We start from the raw sequence: 18,059 nt of genomic DNA, 5'->3' as shown, positions 1-18,059 counted from the left end.
TTGTAATGTTCTCAGGTATTTAAGTTAGATAAAAGGACAAAGATAAGCACATTGTTTTGAAACTTTGACAACTCCACACAAAAAGAGTATCTACACTAGGAAGTAAAGCTGATTCAATAAACACAGGAGATATGATGCTGCTGACGACAGCTGAGTGCTGTACTGAAATAATTTGATAAATGAGATAAATTGGAATCAAGATTATTATTATTTTGAATTGTCCCTTTACTAGAAACCTTATAGATTGTGCGAATGTCAACTAATGTGATAGAGATGCCTTTTATAAGGACGATCTCTGATGTTGTGTGAACCACACATTGTGTCTTCAGACTGATTTATTCCACATGGCAGATATGCATATTATGAATCGTGTCCTGAAGGAACCGATGTCTGACCCATATGGAGAAGATGCTGGTGTTCTTGTTGAGACACAGTAGGCCGAGGGCGCGGCTTTAAAGACAGCCTCACAGCAACTTGAACAGACCAATGCTGAGGTCCACTACGCTGAAGTGATGCTTGACTCAGTGGAGAAATAAGTTAAAATACTATAATTAAAGGTTTTCCAGATTATAGGAATCTACAATATATTGTGAAACTGCTCAGATGACGTCCGCAGTAGCACATATTCTTCTATTGATAGTTTAATTTATAATGTACTATTAGTGGAGATGTCACATTATTCAAATGAATAGAATGACAGCCATGAAGTCAGAATCAGTCCATTGCCCTTCACTTAAGATTTGTACAATGTATAATGTTTATAAATCAAAACGCAACAAATATATGTACAATACAGTTTACAAACTGAATTTGTAAAAAAGAATGTTTTGCTGACTTTTGTATTCTCTTTGAAGCAACAAAATGTATGTGTTATGTATGTCGTAACTAGGGTTTGACTTTTATGACCTGGGGCTGGATGAAATTTAATTTGAGATGCACTGTAAAAGCTCCAGGAAATTGCAACTGGCCACTGCACCTTCCATAAGAGAGCTCAAACATTTGCTAATGCATTGGTTGCCTCACAGGCACTCTTTCCCTGGTTTGCCCATGTGGCGCATGGTGTTGGCCACACGGGCAAAGGGGGGATGTGTGCATCAGTCTTTTAAATTGGTTTGCCCCAGGTTTTATAGTAACAGCTTAGCAATATTGTAGAACTTGCCACATTTGTCAAGCTCATAATCCTGCAATATGCAAATAGATTGTGTTCAAAAGCTTAAATGTTGTGGATATGAATATATACTTGTAATAATATATAGGTGTTCTAAATGGGTTGAAGCCTATCCCGTAGGAAGGCTGAAGTAGTAAAAGTAGCAAAAATACAGTTAAGGGATGTTATATGTAGATTTCGCATTCCAGGGAAATTTCCAGTGATAGGAACACTCACTTCACTGGGACAATAGTGCAGGAACTATGCAAAGCCCTGCGAGGTAAACAACATTTTCACTGCCCCATCAGGCTCAGTCAGTTGGAGCAGTAGAGAAACAAAATGGGATATTAAAGAATAAGCTGTCTAATATATGCAAACAAACAGGACTCAAACGTCCAGATCCCCTTCCTATAGTCCTAATGACAATGAAATCGTCAGCAAATTGAGAAAAACAGGTCTTTCTCCGTGTGAGATTATTATGGGATGACTTATGAGACTCTCCATCACTCCTCCATTGTCTGTAAGGGAAATGGACATCCACTTGATGGATGATGCTATGTTGTCTTTTTGTATGGGACTAACACGTGCTTTCGAAGCTGTCCATTCACAGATGAAAGCCGCCCAGACTGAACCATCCCAGCAGGTTTACCACCCCTTCCAGCAAGGTGACTGTGTATATCAAAGCACACAAGAGAAAGTCCTCCCAACAGCCCAGGTGGACAGGGCCCTACCAGGTGCTCCTGACCACCCACACAGCTGTGAAGTGCCTAGGAACGACGACATGGATCCACTCCTCACACTGCAAACTTGCCAATCGAGGCGATCAGCACAACCCTGGTGGAGAACAGAGGGATAAAGGAATTGTTCTTCCACATCAGATTTGACATTACTGTATGTATGCAGGCCCTTGTAATTGCTTTTCCAATACTGCCAACTGGTTATTGATGATTGATTTCACATTGTGGTACGAATATCGAGTGAAATGCGTGCTATCCACCTCAACAACACAGCGATAACATGGAGCCGGCAGGTGATCCAGGTCACAATAGAGGTCAAGCAGTGGGAGGAGGAAGACGTGGTGGTCAAAGGTGTAGCGTAAGGTACACTTATAAAATTCAATTAAAGAAGTGAATTTATAGTATCACCTTATCACGAATCCTGGAATCTTGTAGAACTCAATTTCTTGAATAATTGGACGCAGACACCAATTCCAAAGATATAAATTGTCAAATTTATTCAAAAACAAAGACTAAATGTAGCACTACACTAATTATACAAAAGGGAAAAACTAATTAAAATTCAACTCTAGATCAACAAATCAAAGACAAATCACTTCCGTGACCAAATCAAAGACCATGGGATCGCATATGGTAACACAAATCGTTAAACAAAAGAGGTTATAAACACATTGACTACAATACCAGTTAGTAAGATGAAGGTGAGTCTCTTGTTAGTATTATTAGTCAGACATTAAATAACTACGCAGGTTAGTATTTATGTCAGGTAACTTCTCGTTATATATATATCAGTCTCATTAACGTTTAGGTGGAGAGAAAGATCCTATCATTACTTGTTACCACAATTTCCCTTAACTGATTATTATTCAATGATTAAGGATAGGCAGGGCCACCTATAATCTGGTGTCTATTAACTTGTGTCAATTTCAGACTAAACAGTTAAACAGGAATGAGAAGATATTTCTCGGCGTTGACAGATTTTATTTCTAAAATTATCAACAAAACAGTTTAATGCAACACACATTTATATTTAAGAAAACTAAATGATATTACACATTCTAGAGTTATGAATCACAGATTAACATTTCTAATTGATTTCTCAAATGTCATGAATCATGAACTCCAAACTGTTAAACTTATCTGAACTTCGTCGCAGAGAGGCCTCTCTGGCTTCGGGCTCAGATAACAGCACACGGCACGAGGTCCGTGTGGTTTGGAACAAAGGCAGTCCGGTTCGGCTTTGTCCAAGAACTTCCACTCAGTCGATGCACCTGGAAGTTGGGGTTTCGCGAAAGTAGAGTCGTTTCCAAACAGATTTTCCACTGGTTTGAAGGCTCCAAGGTTGTGCACAAAATCTTCTTTGTAAGCAGGTTTCCACCGTAGTTACTTGAAGACAAAGTCTTTGAGGAAAGCAGGGCCCTGTTTGTTCCAAGGGTCAAGTTTCTTAAGACTCAAATAGCTATTTAAATGACTGACACTTTCGTATTCAGTCGACTTAGTCATTTGTCCAGCTGTAAAACTCCACTGATCAGGTGGGTCTGTAAAGTTCTTTATTTAATAAAGTCCTTTAAAAGAATTCTTTGTACGGCTCAATCTCCTTCTCCCAGTTTAACTCTTCTGTTGCCGGCAAAGACTTGGTTGGTTTCTGGTTCCGGTTCGGGCAACAGAGCTACAGGTTGAGCTGTGGCAGCGAGTTACTGGTTCAGGTGAGAGAGAGAGAGAAAGAAAGGCCGTGTTTGTCCTTTATAGTCTGTCAGATCAATAGGTGATTGGTTCCTGAGTTCTTGAGATTGGATTTCGGTTTCAGCCCCCAGTGTCCTATTGGAGGGGGGCTTGATTTATGACTGATGTCAATCCATGCCATCTTTTGGAAATGCCGGTTGGCCTGGGTTCGAAGCTCTATGTCGGGATTTCGGCTCTCATCCACTTCAAAGAGTTTTTATCACCCACAGGCCCCTTTCTCCAGACATCTCATAGCAGAATAACAAACTATTTGGCCTCTTCTCGGTGCCATCCTCCCCAAAACTGTCACTTTGATGCAAACCAGTTCCAAGCTGATGAGCTAAGGAAATCTGATAACTTTGGGGGGGAGAGGTCTTCTTTAGATCCGTGCTTCAGCTCAGAGCCCAAATACTCTTATCCAAATACACCCAACATAACGTTACACACCACATCCCAAAGATGCTCTATTGGGTTGAGATCTGGTGACTGTGGGGGCCAGTTTAGTACAGTGAACTCATTGTCATGTTCAAGAAACCAATTTGAAATGATTCGACCTTTGTGACATGGTGCATTATCCTGCTGGAAGTAGCCATCAGAGGATGGGTACATGGTGGTCATAAAGGGATGGACATGGTCAGAAACAACGGGCCGTGGCATTTAAACGATGCCCAATTGGCACTAAGGGGCCTAAAGTGTGCCAAGAAAACATCCCCCACACCATTACACCACCACCACCAGCCTGCACAGTGGTAACAAGGCATGATGGATCCATGTTCTCATTCTGTTTACGCCAAATTCTGACTCTGAAATCGAGACTCATCAGACCAGGCAACATTTTTCCAGTCTTCAACTGTCCAATTTTGGTGAGCTTGTGCAAATTGTAGCCTCTTTTTCCTATTTGTAGTGGAGATGAGTGGTACCCAGTGGGGTCTTCTGCTGTTGTAGCCCATCCGCCTCAAGGTTGTACGTGTTGTGGCATCACAAATGCTTTGCTGCATACCTCGGTTGTAGCGAGTGGTTATTTCAGTCAAAGTTGCTCTTCTATCAGCTTGAATCGAGTCGGCCCATTCTCCTCTGAGCTCTAGCATCAACAAGGCATTTTCGCCCACAGGACTGCCGCATACTGGATGTTTTTCCCTTTTCACACCATTCTTTGTAAACCCTAGAAATGGTTGTGCGTGAAAATCCCAGTAACTGAGCAGATTGTGAAATACTCAGACCGGCCCGTCTGGCACCAACAACCATGCCACGCTCAAAATTGCTTAAATCACCTTTCATTCCCATTCAGACATTCAGTTTGGAGTTCAGGAGATTGTCTTGACCAGGACCACAACCCTAAATGCATTGAAGCAACTGCCCTGTGATTGGTTGGTTAGATAATTGCATTAATGAGAAATTGAACAGGTGTTCCTAATAATCCTTTAGGTGAGTGTATATGTATGTATGTATGTATGCATGTCCAATTGCTTTGACAATTCAAATGCACTGAATTGAGAGAGAGAGAGAGAGAGAGAGAGAGAGAGAGAGAGAGAGAGAGAGAGTTGTAGTCCAGACCACTGCAAAATTCCTGCTGAAGTGATCTGGATCACCACACAATGGCCCAAGGACCACTGCAAACTTGGATTTCAATGTATTTGTGTAATCTGTGTTGCAATAGCACCTACCATGTTCCTTTGTGGTGATCTGGTTAATTCTGATCTGGGAAAACCACAATCCTGCAGGTTTAATAAGTCTCTCTACACATCAGTCCCTGAGTACCTTCAACCAATGGTCATTTTGACCAATTAAGCCCAAGATTTGAGTCAATTAAGTTGTCAAGGACTACCCAGTGAAGACGTGAACTCACGACTAGGTCACACTGTGAGCTCACCAGAGCAGACATTACACTGAGCTCACTGTGAGCTCACTTAGCGCTTTTCCAGCGACATGGTGCCGGTGCTGGAGCCGGAGCTGCTGCTCGGCCTGGGATCCAGCTGATCTTTTTTGAACCGGCCCGCTTTTCCACCGGTTTTGACGTCACTGGATGTGGGCGTTCCCAAGCATGGAGTAGAAGTGGAGAAACACAGCAATAGTAATCAGCACCGAGGCGACTGCGTCTTTAAACCCCATTTAACATCGCAATCAAACTCATTCCGCGTCCATGGCAAATCGTAACCCTAATGTTACAAATGTTCCCTAAACACCTATTTTGCAGGATCAATAAAAAATTATTAGGATTTTTTAAACTTTTACTGACACACATAGTTAATAGCAATGTGTTATAACTTTACCGAAAATAATAATCTGTATATCTTTAATTGTTTAGACGTTATTAAGATATAATGCATCTTTCACATAGGGAACATTTGTAACATGTTAGGAAAAACAAACAAATGATTTGAAAATATTCATAATTACAGCATACAATTTGTCAGGCTTCATAACAATGGTATTTATAACATACTCTGTAAAAATCAAGCAAATAGCATTTGTGGTTCACGAGAAAATATGTATATATAATCAAAGCTATCAGACTATAGCAGCCGGTGTATGAAGACACATACGATTATACAGCATTATTTGGCAGCTTCGCAAGACCTAATTTTAAACGTTGTTGGTAAGTTAGATAATTAGTGGGGACCCGCTATTTGCAGTTCTTCCCCTCCATAATTGCTAAAATAAAGTTTTACTGACATTATTTTGTCTTCTGTTTTCAGTGCTTTTCTTATTGTGGGGGAACAGGGGAGGGGAGGGGGGAGTACCGGTAGTTCTTCCCGGGTCGGGGGGTCGGACCCCCTGAATGCGTCTTTGATAAGAAAAACTGACCCGACGCCATGGAGTCAAGATCGCTCCGGTGCAGTTCTGCCCCCTAGAGCAGTGTGTGTTAGCGGTTGGGGAGGTAGCAGGGTGTGAAAATATCAAGTCTGCTGCCATTGTTATCTTCTTAAAAACCACTGATCTGCTCAATCAGCTAGTGGCTAATGGCACAGTGTTAGACGACACTTTCACCCCGGTGTTGCCGCTCGCTGCTCCTGCCCGGAAGGTAACGCTGTCTAACGTCCCTCCGTTCATCCGCACCGGCTCGGGCAGCTGATGTCCGGCATTAAGAGGGTCCCGCTGGGCTGCAAAGCCCCGCAACTGAAACACGTCGTGTCCTTCCGAAGGCAGCTGTATATGATCCTCAATAACATCAATGAGGATCTTAATGTCTCCGAAGTTGGATCTCTCTTGCTGCCACCACCACGAAGATTGCTCTTTAGTAATGTTGGAAAGTCAAAGACAGCAACCGTCAGGGTTCTTGCATATGACGTATTCGTGCTGCACCTCTCTGCAAGGATCCAGGACAGTTTGTCAATGTAAACTCCAGTGCCTGGGAATATTTCCACCTAAAAGACAATGGTAAATAAAAAACAAGTTTATCCCCAAACTATTCTTATATTGTGTTAAGTGGAATACATTATCAGTAAGGCTGTGATTTTGTTACAGAAATGTGTTATTAAAGACCACAGTATGTCTCAATTCTAAGTTTATTAATTTACAGACATAATAAAGTCAGTGAATCTGTGACACCCATAATTCAATTACATTCTTATTATCAACTATAACTATGAATATAACTGATAATGTAGCATCATTAGATTGTTTACAACCAATATTTGTTTTCAATATATATATTTTTACCTTGTCTTTGTAATATTGTAGACCAAGAGTGTTATACCTGTTTTGGTGATTCTTTGTCAGATTCAGAACAATTTGCTGTGGGGCTGTCAGAACCACTTGATGGTGACACACTTTTGTCTTCATTGCTGATAAATGTGGCTTTTGTTACAATTTTTTTCAGATTGTCCAAAAGGTCTGGAATCTCTGGAGAAAAAATCTTAGTATTAAATGATAATCATTTCTAGTAATATATTTAATACAAAGTGAAAACAAAACCATCAATGCCTGCAATTATACTTGAGAGACTTGCTCTATGTTATTGGCAAACTGACCTTTTTGTGGGTCATTAACATTAGCTACAAAAAAATAAAAGAGATAAAATACAAGAATTACCAGGTCTAATGTAATGCATATAGTCATTAATGTAGGATTATGAAGTTATGTTGAAAAACTTTATTTAATAATCAGTATTATTAAACTATTAGACAGTGCACATTAAGAGTCTGTATTGTGGTTCTAGATTACTTCAGTATGATCAACTATAATACATTACTCTGGAATCTAAATTACTGAAGAATAACATTTATCAAGGTAAGGAATTATTTGCTATAAATAAAAAAACTTACCATCAACCATACGGTTTCGAAGACATTGGTTTTCATTTTTAAGTCTTGTGTTTTCCTTTTCGAGCTGCTTAACGTTTTGCTGTAGCTCAACTTCACTGGACTCTTTAAATGTCTGTAGAATATGACGGGATCTAATTCTTGAAGCTCCATCGGTTTTCTTTCTTATTTTGTGCTGTATTCAGAGAGGAAAAGAGTTTAAAATGAAAAAATATATATATATGAATATGATTAAAGAAAAACAATCCTGCAATACATTTATTTAATATTTGCAGTAATTATCTCACCGGTAACTGTGGTTCATCAAGGTCACTATCATCTGAAATTTGAAGTTTTTTGTTTGGTTTAGGTACTCTCTTCATTTTAGGACAGGGCATTTTTGTTAGGTCATTAAGTTTTCTTCTTAGTTCGCCTTCTTTTCCTAAAATAAAAATAAAATAAATAAAACCCTGCATTATGTCCACAGATATTTGGGGATTATATTTATTTGTCATAAAAATACTGTGCTTTGACCATACAAATTAAGATGAACAGCCAACACTGAATCAAAACTGAAGTTAAATTATATCTGGTTTAATTTATTTTGTGATTTGGGGGATTTTATTGTAAAGCACAACACACAATAAATCGTTCTTACAAATGCCAGTCAAGTATGACGAGTTTTTAGCGCCCTCACCACCACCTACCATGTTATAAGAGTATGTTAGAAGTACAACACATTAATAACTTAAACATTCATTTCAAATATACTGTGATTGTATATATCAAATAGCATGTAAAGACTTTAATGTTTTTTTTTTTAATAAACATTGTTACCAGTCATAATGATCTGCGCTTCATGGACAGGCCATCCACCTTTTGGAGGTTTGTTCGTGTCTCTCCACTCTGCTCTGAAGTTTCGAGTCGTCTCTTCGTCATCATCAGCAATGCTGAATAAATCAAAATTGCGAAAGCAAGCAGTGGGAATCACGCTGTAAGAGTCTTTGTCGACCCCGCTTTCCCACTTCACCAACGCGTGCATCACCGCCATACTACCTTCACCTTCTCGTCCGTTTTTTCTGCGCCTTTTTCCCCCGACAAGTCACGGCACAAAAAACAGTCCCGCTCTGCATTCTGGTACTTGGCGTTCTTAATAACACCAACAGGGTGTAATCGCATAGACCACTCGAGTATAAAGTACTACATATCCCATCTGTTACAGTTTTTTTTCTTCTTCTGAAACTGCAAGCGCACTACATAAAGTTTGGCAAATGAAGAAATTTGGATGATGAGTTTACAATCTTATAAACAGTATTTATGTAAACCTAGATATGCAATTCCAAAAAGAACAGCATCGAGATGGTGAAACAGGATACAAAAATAATAATACAATGTTTATACTTTTTGTATTTTAATTACAGTATGTAATTATTGCCTTTTGATTTACATTTACAGAAAAAGAACGGCGGCAAACGTGGACTACCCAACAAGAAGCAACAAAGTTACTAAAATATCAGATTCTCAGGTAAGCTTCATGCAGCCATACATGTATAATTATAAAATCAATCCAAAAAATAGACCTTGTTTACCCTACAACTGATTTGAGTGTTAATTCTATTTAAGATATAAAAAAATATTTTATTTTCTGAACTAATAATCTGTGAACATTCTATTATCTCTATAATTTTAATTAATACATTTACTTTATTATTGGTGGAACATTATATTTTTCAGCTCAGATGATTTCACGTACCATCAATTTTTCTGTTAATAAATGTGCAAAAACAAATCAGATGGATAGGCCCCTACATATGAACATTAAGTTAAAGGCCTAGAGTGAGTGTTCTTCACTTCCAGTCATGGCGGGCCACAATCCAGCTCTTTGTAACTCATCAACAACCAAAGACCTGGGAAAAGGGTTAAATGGCTTCAGTTAAGCCAATTAGGTAATTAAGAGCTCAACTGGAAAAAAAACAGCAGGCATAGGGGTACTTTAGGACCACAGTCACTGATATAACCTACAATGTTGTTGTAATGAAAATCAGCAGACAGTGGGCCTCCTCCAGGACTAAGGTTGAGAAGCACTGGTCTTGAAGACCACAATAACAATCGACCTCAAGGGCTAGGGATATTCGAGGTGATGCTAAACCAGTCCTGAATGTTTAAATATAATGTTATTTTCTTGTAGTGTGCCGTTGCTGTTAATGCAACCAGTTATATTGAGCCATCAAATACAGAAGCTGACGAAAGACATCAACATGTAAATTTAGTTGTAAATTTAAAGTGTGTGTGAAAAGTATTTTGTATATGGAGATTAACCCATAGTTTCACAGATAAATTGTGGACCAGTGATATTCAGGATCTTCAAAACAAGTCCTGAATGCTCAAACTTAACACTTCTTTTTTTAGAGTGTCGTTGCTGTCAATCCAGCCAGTGATGTGGAGCCATCAGATACAGAAGCTGATGAAAAACAACATGTAAATTTCCTAAATTAATATGGTGCATCAAAATACTTATTTAGCACTTTCAACTGTTTCTTTGTGATTCCTAAAATTACTTTACAGGCTGGGGCTGGGGGATGACACTGCGCCCGCCTGGAGAAGCCTGTACAAGCCCCCCTCAATAAGAGAGCTGGCAATCTGCAGTGGAGGGTGTTACACACCATTATTGCTGTCAATTCTTTTATTACTGTTCTTAACCCTGCTGTGTCCGACGCCTGCCCATTCTGTGCTCAGAGAGAGACCGTGTTTCACTGTTTCAGCACTTGCTCTCGGTTGTCACCCATTTTTAGTCTTTTAACTCGTCTTTTTACTGATCTTAACCTGATTTTTAACACAAAGGTTTTTATTTTAGGGGCGCGATACACCAGAAAGACCAAACATGTGGACCAGCTGGTAAACTTCTTGCTGGGCCAGGCTAAAATGGCCGTCTATAAGACTAGGAAGAACAGAGTGTGTGGGGAGGGCAGTGAGGATGCAGTGAGAGTGTTTGCCATGCTGGTCAAGTGCAGAGTCAGACTAGAGTTTAACTATTACAGGCTGATGAATGATTTGGAGAGTTTTGAACAGGTCTGGTGTATTAATGATGCTCTTTGTGAATTGTATGACGGGGAGTTGGTTTTTATTATGTAATTCATTTATAGGGTTTAGTATTTGATGGTTGTTTTGTTGTGTGTATTGGGTTGCTTTCTTTAAAAGTGTACAGATCAGTGGCGGAGTTAATGCTTGTTGGGGGGAGACAAACAAAGGGGAACACTATTTTTTATTTATTTATTTATTTTCTTTTGTATGAATTATTGCGTGTTGCAAACAGGCAATGAAGTCTGATAAAAGTCAAAAAGTCTCTCTCTCTCTCACACACACACACACAGCCAGCAAGACACACAGAGCCAGCCAGCTCAGCGATGACATCACAAACATCTCTCTCAGGTGACTCCTATGACATCACAGAGCACGTACATTCCGTTGCTTGCCGTCTGTCAACCACTCAGTCACTGCCAGCCAGACTGGCTGGCTGACTGGATGGTGGGGCTGCTTGCTGCTGCTGCGTACCTTAGCAAGCTTATTTGCTTGACCGGCCTTCCTCCTCCGCCCACATGCCCACCTATGTCCGATCTGCTGTTCACCTGGATCACAGCTCCGCCCCAACAAGGCAGAGCCTCCCAAGAATGGTACAAACTCACCCACGATCCCCTCCACGGAAAGCTATAGCAAAAGGCAAAAGCATTATACGTAATGAAGAGGAACCCGAGTCCAAGACGCATCCGACCAGCCATACATATTTGTGTGTATTAAAGATCACATTTTATTACATTTAGATTTTCTGTACTTTATTACATCTTTTTGTGATTTTTAAATGTATTGTTTCTTTTCCTTATATATGTATGTATGTATGTATGTATGTGTGTGTGTGTCTGTGTGAGTGTATGTGTTTGTGTGTCTCTGTGTGAAAGTGAGTGTGTGTGTGTCTGTCTCTGTGTTTGTGTGTCTGTCTCTGTGTGAAAGTGAGTGTGTGTGCGTGTGTCTGTCTGTGAAAGTGTGTGTGTGTGTGTGGGTGTGACAGTGTGTATGAGTGTCTGTCTGTCATGTAACACGCACATCTGTGAGGGCACCATTTTTGCAGAAAGAGATGTACACATTTTGGAGCAACATATGCTGCCATCCAGACATCGTCTTTTCCAGGGACATCCCTGCATTTTTCAGCAGGATAACGCCAAACCACATTCTGCCCAGATTACAAGCGCATGGTTGCGTAGGCAGAGAGTGCGGGTGCTAGCATGGCCTGCCTGCAGTCCTGACCTGTCTCCGAATTGAGAATGTGTGGCGCACTATGAAGTGCAAATTAAGACAACGAAGGCCCTGTGCAGTTGCGCAGCTGAGGAAATGCATAATGGATGAATGGGGGGAAATCCCACTTGCTAAACTTAACCAAGTGGTGTCTTCAGTGCCCAAGTGCTTAATAAGTGTTATTAAAAGAAAAGGTGATGTTACATAGTGGTAAACAGTCGACTGTCCCAACTTTCTTGGTTTCTTTTCACTGCTAATGAGATGCTGTAGAGTGAGTTAGTTATATTGCTTTCAGGAGCTCTAATCGTATTGATGAGTTCATGCAGCATTTGTAATTGAATTTCAAAAAGAAATCCTTGCTGTCTGGCCTGTGTGTATGAGATGTACTCTGTCAATCTTTGGCTAACAACTGAAACATTGGTAGAACAGAAATGGCAACATAAAAAAGAAAAGTACATTTTAAAAGAGCACATTAAATAGGATGAATATACAGTTTTTTACAATCACTTTGTCACTAATTTCAGAACCTTGATGTCATTTTTCAAAACTCTAGACACAAAACTCAAAACGGTCATCACTTGTAACACAGGCTGTCCAATGTTCAAAACATTGCATTGTGCATTCATATCTTTAAAGAAACCTTGCACTTGCAGACTTGTTGGTTCAAATAATTCATTTATCATGAAATACCATAGTAACATTTATTTAGATCACCCACACAGAAGATACCGATAGTTTCACTGTGTAGTTGTTCGTACAATCATTAAATATTGTAGTACAAAATATGTGATACATGTTTCATTATGGTACTACACATAAATACATCACTGTAAAAGGACTAGTAGAGAGAATACTACAGACACAGTGGAATCATTGAACAAAATCTGAAATGTATTGATGCAATACAATCAAATCACACCATAGGTTTCTTTGAAGCCATGCAACAATAATTAGCTACAAAAAAGAACAAAACTACAGTAAAATGTCAACTGCAGTGTTCCTCACCTGGCTTAGTGTAAAACAAAGGATTGATTACTGTACTTCTGAATTTCCATCAGCCCTGTGTTCAGGTTCAGGTTCTCACAACCATTTTTCACAAGAGGCATCTTGAAACTGAACATACCTGAACATACTCAGTCATCAGCTGCTTCACTCTGTCTGCATTTCTTTCAAAAGGCACACTATACTCTGTGCTACACATTGGTATGCAGTATACAGTCATTTGACAGTTGAGAGTAGCCTAATGTTTAGTGCATGCTGAAGACTTGCCGCTTCTCAGTACGGAAATTTCTGATGATTGAGGCCACAGTTGATCCTGAGTTGATTCTGAGGTTTGATTGAATCATTGTAGCTGCCTCAGTCATGGTCATGCCATGATTTACAACATGCTCTACAACTATTTCTCGGATTTCACTGGACACTATTTGCTGTTGCTGCCGCTGTCTGGTCCGTGGCCTTGTCCTCTACCACGTTCCCCCAACACCTCTCAAATGAGGCCCATGGCTGCCTCTCTGGTGAGGCCTAAGCCCTCCTCTATGACGAGGCCCACGACCACCTCTCAGAAGGGGTGCATGTCCCCTTCCATTCCTTTGACCACCACGTCTTCCTCCTCCCACTGCTTGACCTCTATTGTGACCTGGATGACTTGCCGGCTCCATGTTATCACTGTGTTGCTGGGGTGGATAGCACTCATTTCACTCGATACTCGTACCACAATGTGAAATCAATCATCAATAACCAGTTGGCAGTATTGGAAAAGCAATTACAAGGGCCTGCATACATACAGTAATGTCAAATCTGATGTGGAAGAACAATCATCTTCAACCAGGTTGGAGCGTTAGTTGCAATGCCTTTAATACATGCAGCGTGGAGAGGAACAGTGACTCAAGTAGATCCCAAAGTCGCTCTGCCTTCATTTTAACAGTCAGAGCTTTTATACACAAAAATCAAAGAGCTGGTTATAATCAGAAAGTCATTACTATGTTATCTTAAAAGTTAGCTAAGCAGAATTTATATCATTATAGGACAGAGTTCATAGATCAACACATGGATTAGGGAGCAGGCACTTCAATCATACTGTTTGACATTGTCTCCAAGATTCTCATCGTAAATAACAAACAGAAATCAAACTACCTTCTGGCCTGACCTTCTAGCTTGACCTTATCTTTCTTAAGTATACAAGAGAGAAAAACAGGTATTAGAGAAAAAAATTCTAACTTTCCTTCCACACTGCAAACATGGTGTGGAAAAGTGCTACATGATGATGAATGATGATGAAATATTACATCCATAGATAATGTAGTCCAACTGGTTCATGCTCCTCGTTTATTGATGTCAATGGATCTCATTATCCTGAAACTTTCATGATCGAAACATGGAATATTGTTTGTCAGTTTCCATAAAATTATGCATTAAGAATAATGCAACAGTCACTTATCATTTTGAGCAGCTGTATCAATTGATAGTTAGATCTTTGTAATGAAATGAATAGACAGTGATCTCAGATGTAATGTGTGAATTGCATTTTGAAATGGTAATACTTTGATGTTAAGTTGTGTCATTTTAGTTCAATGAACAAATGATCTGAGGTTGATGTGTATTGTATCCAAGCAATTGTAAAAAAGTGTTAGAGTTTTGAAAAATGTGCATTTTGATCATCGGGTGTGAGTTTAGTGTCTAGAGTTTTGAAAAATGACATCAAGGTTCTGAAATGAGTGCCAAAGTGATTGTAAAAAAGTGTAATATCAGGGGACAGTGGCTATTAGTGATCTGGCCTTCCGTGGCCTCTGTATTAATGTAACAGGTCACATTGTATGTGTACACTTATACTTGATAGTATAATATAGTACAAGTAAAAAACATACATAGGTATCATAGAAGTATTTTGCAGAAATGATTATGGATAGTTATCAAAATGGAGAGGAAATGCTAAATCCAGTCTCCCCAGGCTGAGCTTCTATTGCTGCACCTGCTGGCCCCACTATATGGATAGAGCCACACCAAGTACAAGAGTCTCCCCATTGCTATTTATATCTCCCTATCCAGTCTTCTATAAGTGTCAGGGTGGGGTGCCTATTCCCCTGCATGCTTTGAAACCTATAGCACCTGGGACGCACACTTGGGATCCGGTTCCTCTGCCCCTCACATACACATGAGGAATCCCAGGTGCTCAATACGTCATACTGTCTCTTTCATCTCATGTGTAAACTATGGACAAATACATGACTAAACGTGTTTAGTTGCTTTTCCCAGAATGCTTTGCGATATGCAAATAACGGGGACTATGATTGGCTCCCTGACATTACCCACACTGCGACTGATGCTACCCATTTCACTACCCAACAAAGACCCATAATATGCGTGTGTCTGTCTGTCTGTCTGTCAAAGTATGTGTGTGTGTTTCTGTGTGTGTCTGTGTCTGTCTGTCTGTGTGTGAAAGTGTGTGTGTGTCTGTCTGTCTGTCTGTCATGTAACTTGCACATCTGTGAGGGCACCACTAATGCAGAAAGAGATGTACACATATTGTTTATTTTCCATATATATGTATGTATGTATGTATGCATGTCCAATTGCTTTGACAATACAAATGAATTGAATTGAGAGGGAGAGAGAGAGAGTAAGAGAGAGAGAGAGAGACAGACAGACAGACAGACAGAGACACACACACACACACACACACACACACAGAGAGCCAGCCAGCCAGCTCAGCGATGACATGACGAGCCTCTCTCAGCTTACTGCTATGACATCACAGAGCACGTACATTCCGTTTAACAAATCGTTAAACAAAAAAGGTTATAAACACATTGACTACAATACCGGTTAGTAAGACGAAGGTGAGTCTCTCGTTAGTATTATTAGTCAGACATTAAATAACTACGCAGGTTAGTATTTATGTCAGGTAACTTCTCGTTATATATATATCAGTCTCATTTACGTTTAGGTGCCGAGAAAGATCCTATTTGTTACCACAATTTCCCTTAACTGATTATTATTCAATGATTAAGGATAGGCAGGGCCACCAATAATCTAATGTCTATTAACTTGTGTCAATTTCAGACTAAACAGTTAAACAGGAATGAGAAGATATTTCTCGGCGTTGACAGATTTTATTTCTAAAATTATCAACAAAACAGTTTAATGCAACTCACATTTATATTTAAGAAAACTAAATGATATTACACATTCTAGAGTTATGAATCACAGATTAACATTTCTAATTGATTTCTCAAATGTCATGAATCACAAACTCCAAACTGTTAAACTTATGTGAACTTCGTCGCAGAGAGGCCTGTCTGGCTTCGGGCTCAGATAACAGCACACGGCACAAGGTCCGTGTGGTTTGGAACAAAGGCAGTCCGGTTCGGCTTTGTCCAAGAACTTCCACTCAGTCGATGCACCTGGAAGTTGGGGTTTCGCGAATGTAGAGTCTTTTCCAAACAGATTTTCCACTGGTTTGAAGGCTCCAAGGTTGTGCACAAAATCTTCTTTGTAAGCATGGTTCCACCGTAGTTACTTGAAGACGAAGTCTTTGAGGAAAGCAGGGCCCTGTTTGTTCCAAGGGTCAAGTTTCTTAAGACTCAAATAGCTATTTAAGTGACTGACACTTTCGTATTCAGTCGACTTAGTCAATTGTCCAGCTGTAAAACTCCACTGATCAGGTGGGTCTGTGAAGTTATTTATTTAATAAAGTCCTTTAAAAGAATTCTTCGTACGGCTCAATCTCCTTCTCCCAGTTTAACTCTTCTGTTGCCGGCAAAGACTTGGTTGGTTTCTGATTCCGGTTCTGGCAACAGAGCTACAGGTTGAGCTGTGGCAGCGAGTTTCTGGTTCAGGTGAGAGAGAGAGAGAGAGAAAGACTGTCCGCTGTTCCTTATAGTCTGTCAGATCAGTAGGTGATTGGTCCCTGAGTTCTTGAGATTGGATTTCAGTTTCAGCCCCCAGTGTCCTATTGGAGGGAGGCTTTATTTATGACTGATGTCAATCCATGCCATCTTTTGGAAATGCCGGTTGGCCTGGGTTCGTAGCTCTATGTCGGGATTTCGGCTCTCATCCACTTCAAAGAGTTTTTATCACCTACAGGCCCCTTTCTCCAGACATCTCATAGCAGAATTCCAAACTATTTGGCCTCTTCTCGGTGCCATCCTCCCCAAAACTGTCACTTTGATGCAAACCAGTTCCAAGCTGATGAGCTAAGGAAATCTGATAACTTTGGGGGGGGAGAGGTCTTCTTTAGATCAGTGCTTCAGCTCAGAGCCCAAATGCTCTTATCCAAATACACCCAACATAACGCTACATATGTATGTATGTATGTATATATGTGTAGAAGGAAAATTAGAAATTATTTTCTTACACCTGTTTTTCTCTCTTGTATACTTAAGAAAGATACGGTCAAGCTAGAAGGTCAGCCCAGAAGATAGTTTGATTTCTGTTTGTTATTTACGATGAGAACCTTGGAGACAATGTCAAACGGTATGACCTACGTGCCTGTTCCCTAAAACCATGTGTTGACCTATGAACTCTGTTCTATAATGATATATGTTCTGCTTAGTTAGCCTTTAAGATAACATAGTAATGACTTTCTAGCATGTATGGATGGATGTATGTATGTATATATATATATATATATATATATATGTATGTATGTATGTCCAATTGCTTTGACAATACAAATGAATTGAATTGAGAGGAAGAGAGAGAGAGAGAGAGAGAGAGAGAGAAAGAGAGAGAGAGAGACAGACAGACAGACAGACAGCTCAGCGATGACATCACGAGCCTCTCTCAGCTGACTGCTATGACATCACAGAGCACGTACATTCCGTTGCTTGTCGTCTGTCAACCACTCAGTCACTGCTAGCCAGACTGTCCCTAAGACAAAGTGTACAATACTTCAATTATATCTCCTCCAGACAGAAAGAGAGTGTT

The 18,059-nt window shown here is 40.0% G+C and overlaps 1 non-coding gene across 1 annotated transcript; it reads right to left on the bottom strand.

The window, feature by feature from the left end:
- Positions 1–11,487: 11,487 nt before the first annotated feature.
- LOC136744452 (U5 spliceosomal RNA) lies at positions 11,488–11,602 on the bottom strand. Its single transcript, XR_010815982.1, has one exon. It is a non-coding gene; the product is annotated as a U5 spliceosomal RNA (small nuclear RNA).
- Positions 11,603–18,059: the final 6,457 nt, after the last annotated feature.

The sequence above is a fragment of the Amia ocellicauda genome, unplaced genomic scaffold (assembly GCF_036373705.1).
Source record: "Amia ocellicauda isolate fAmiCal2 unplaced genomic scaffold, fAmiCal2.hap1 HAP1_SCAFFOLD_83, whole genome shotgun sequence".
In the NCBI taxonomy this organism is placed as follows: Eukaryota; Metazoa; Chordata; class Actinopteri; order Amiiformes; family Amiidae; genus Amia; species Amia ocellicauda.
This window is presented reverse-complemented; position numbering and strand designations above follow the sequence as displayed.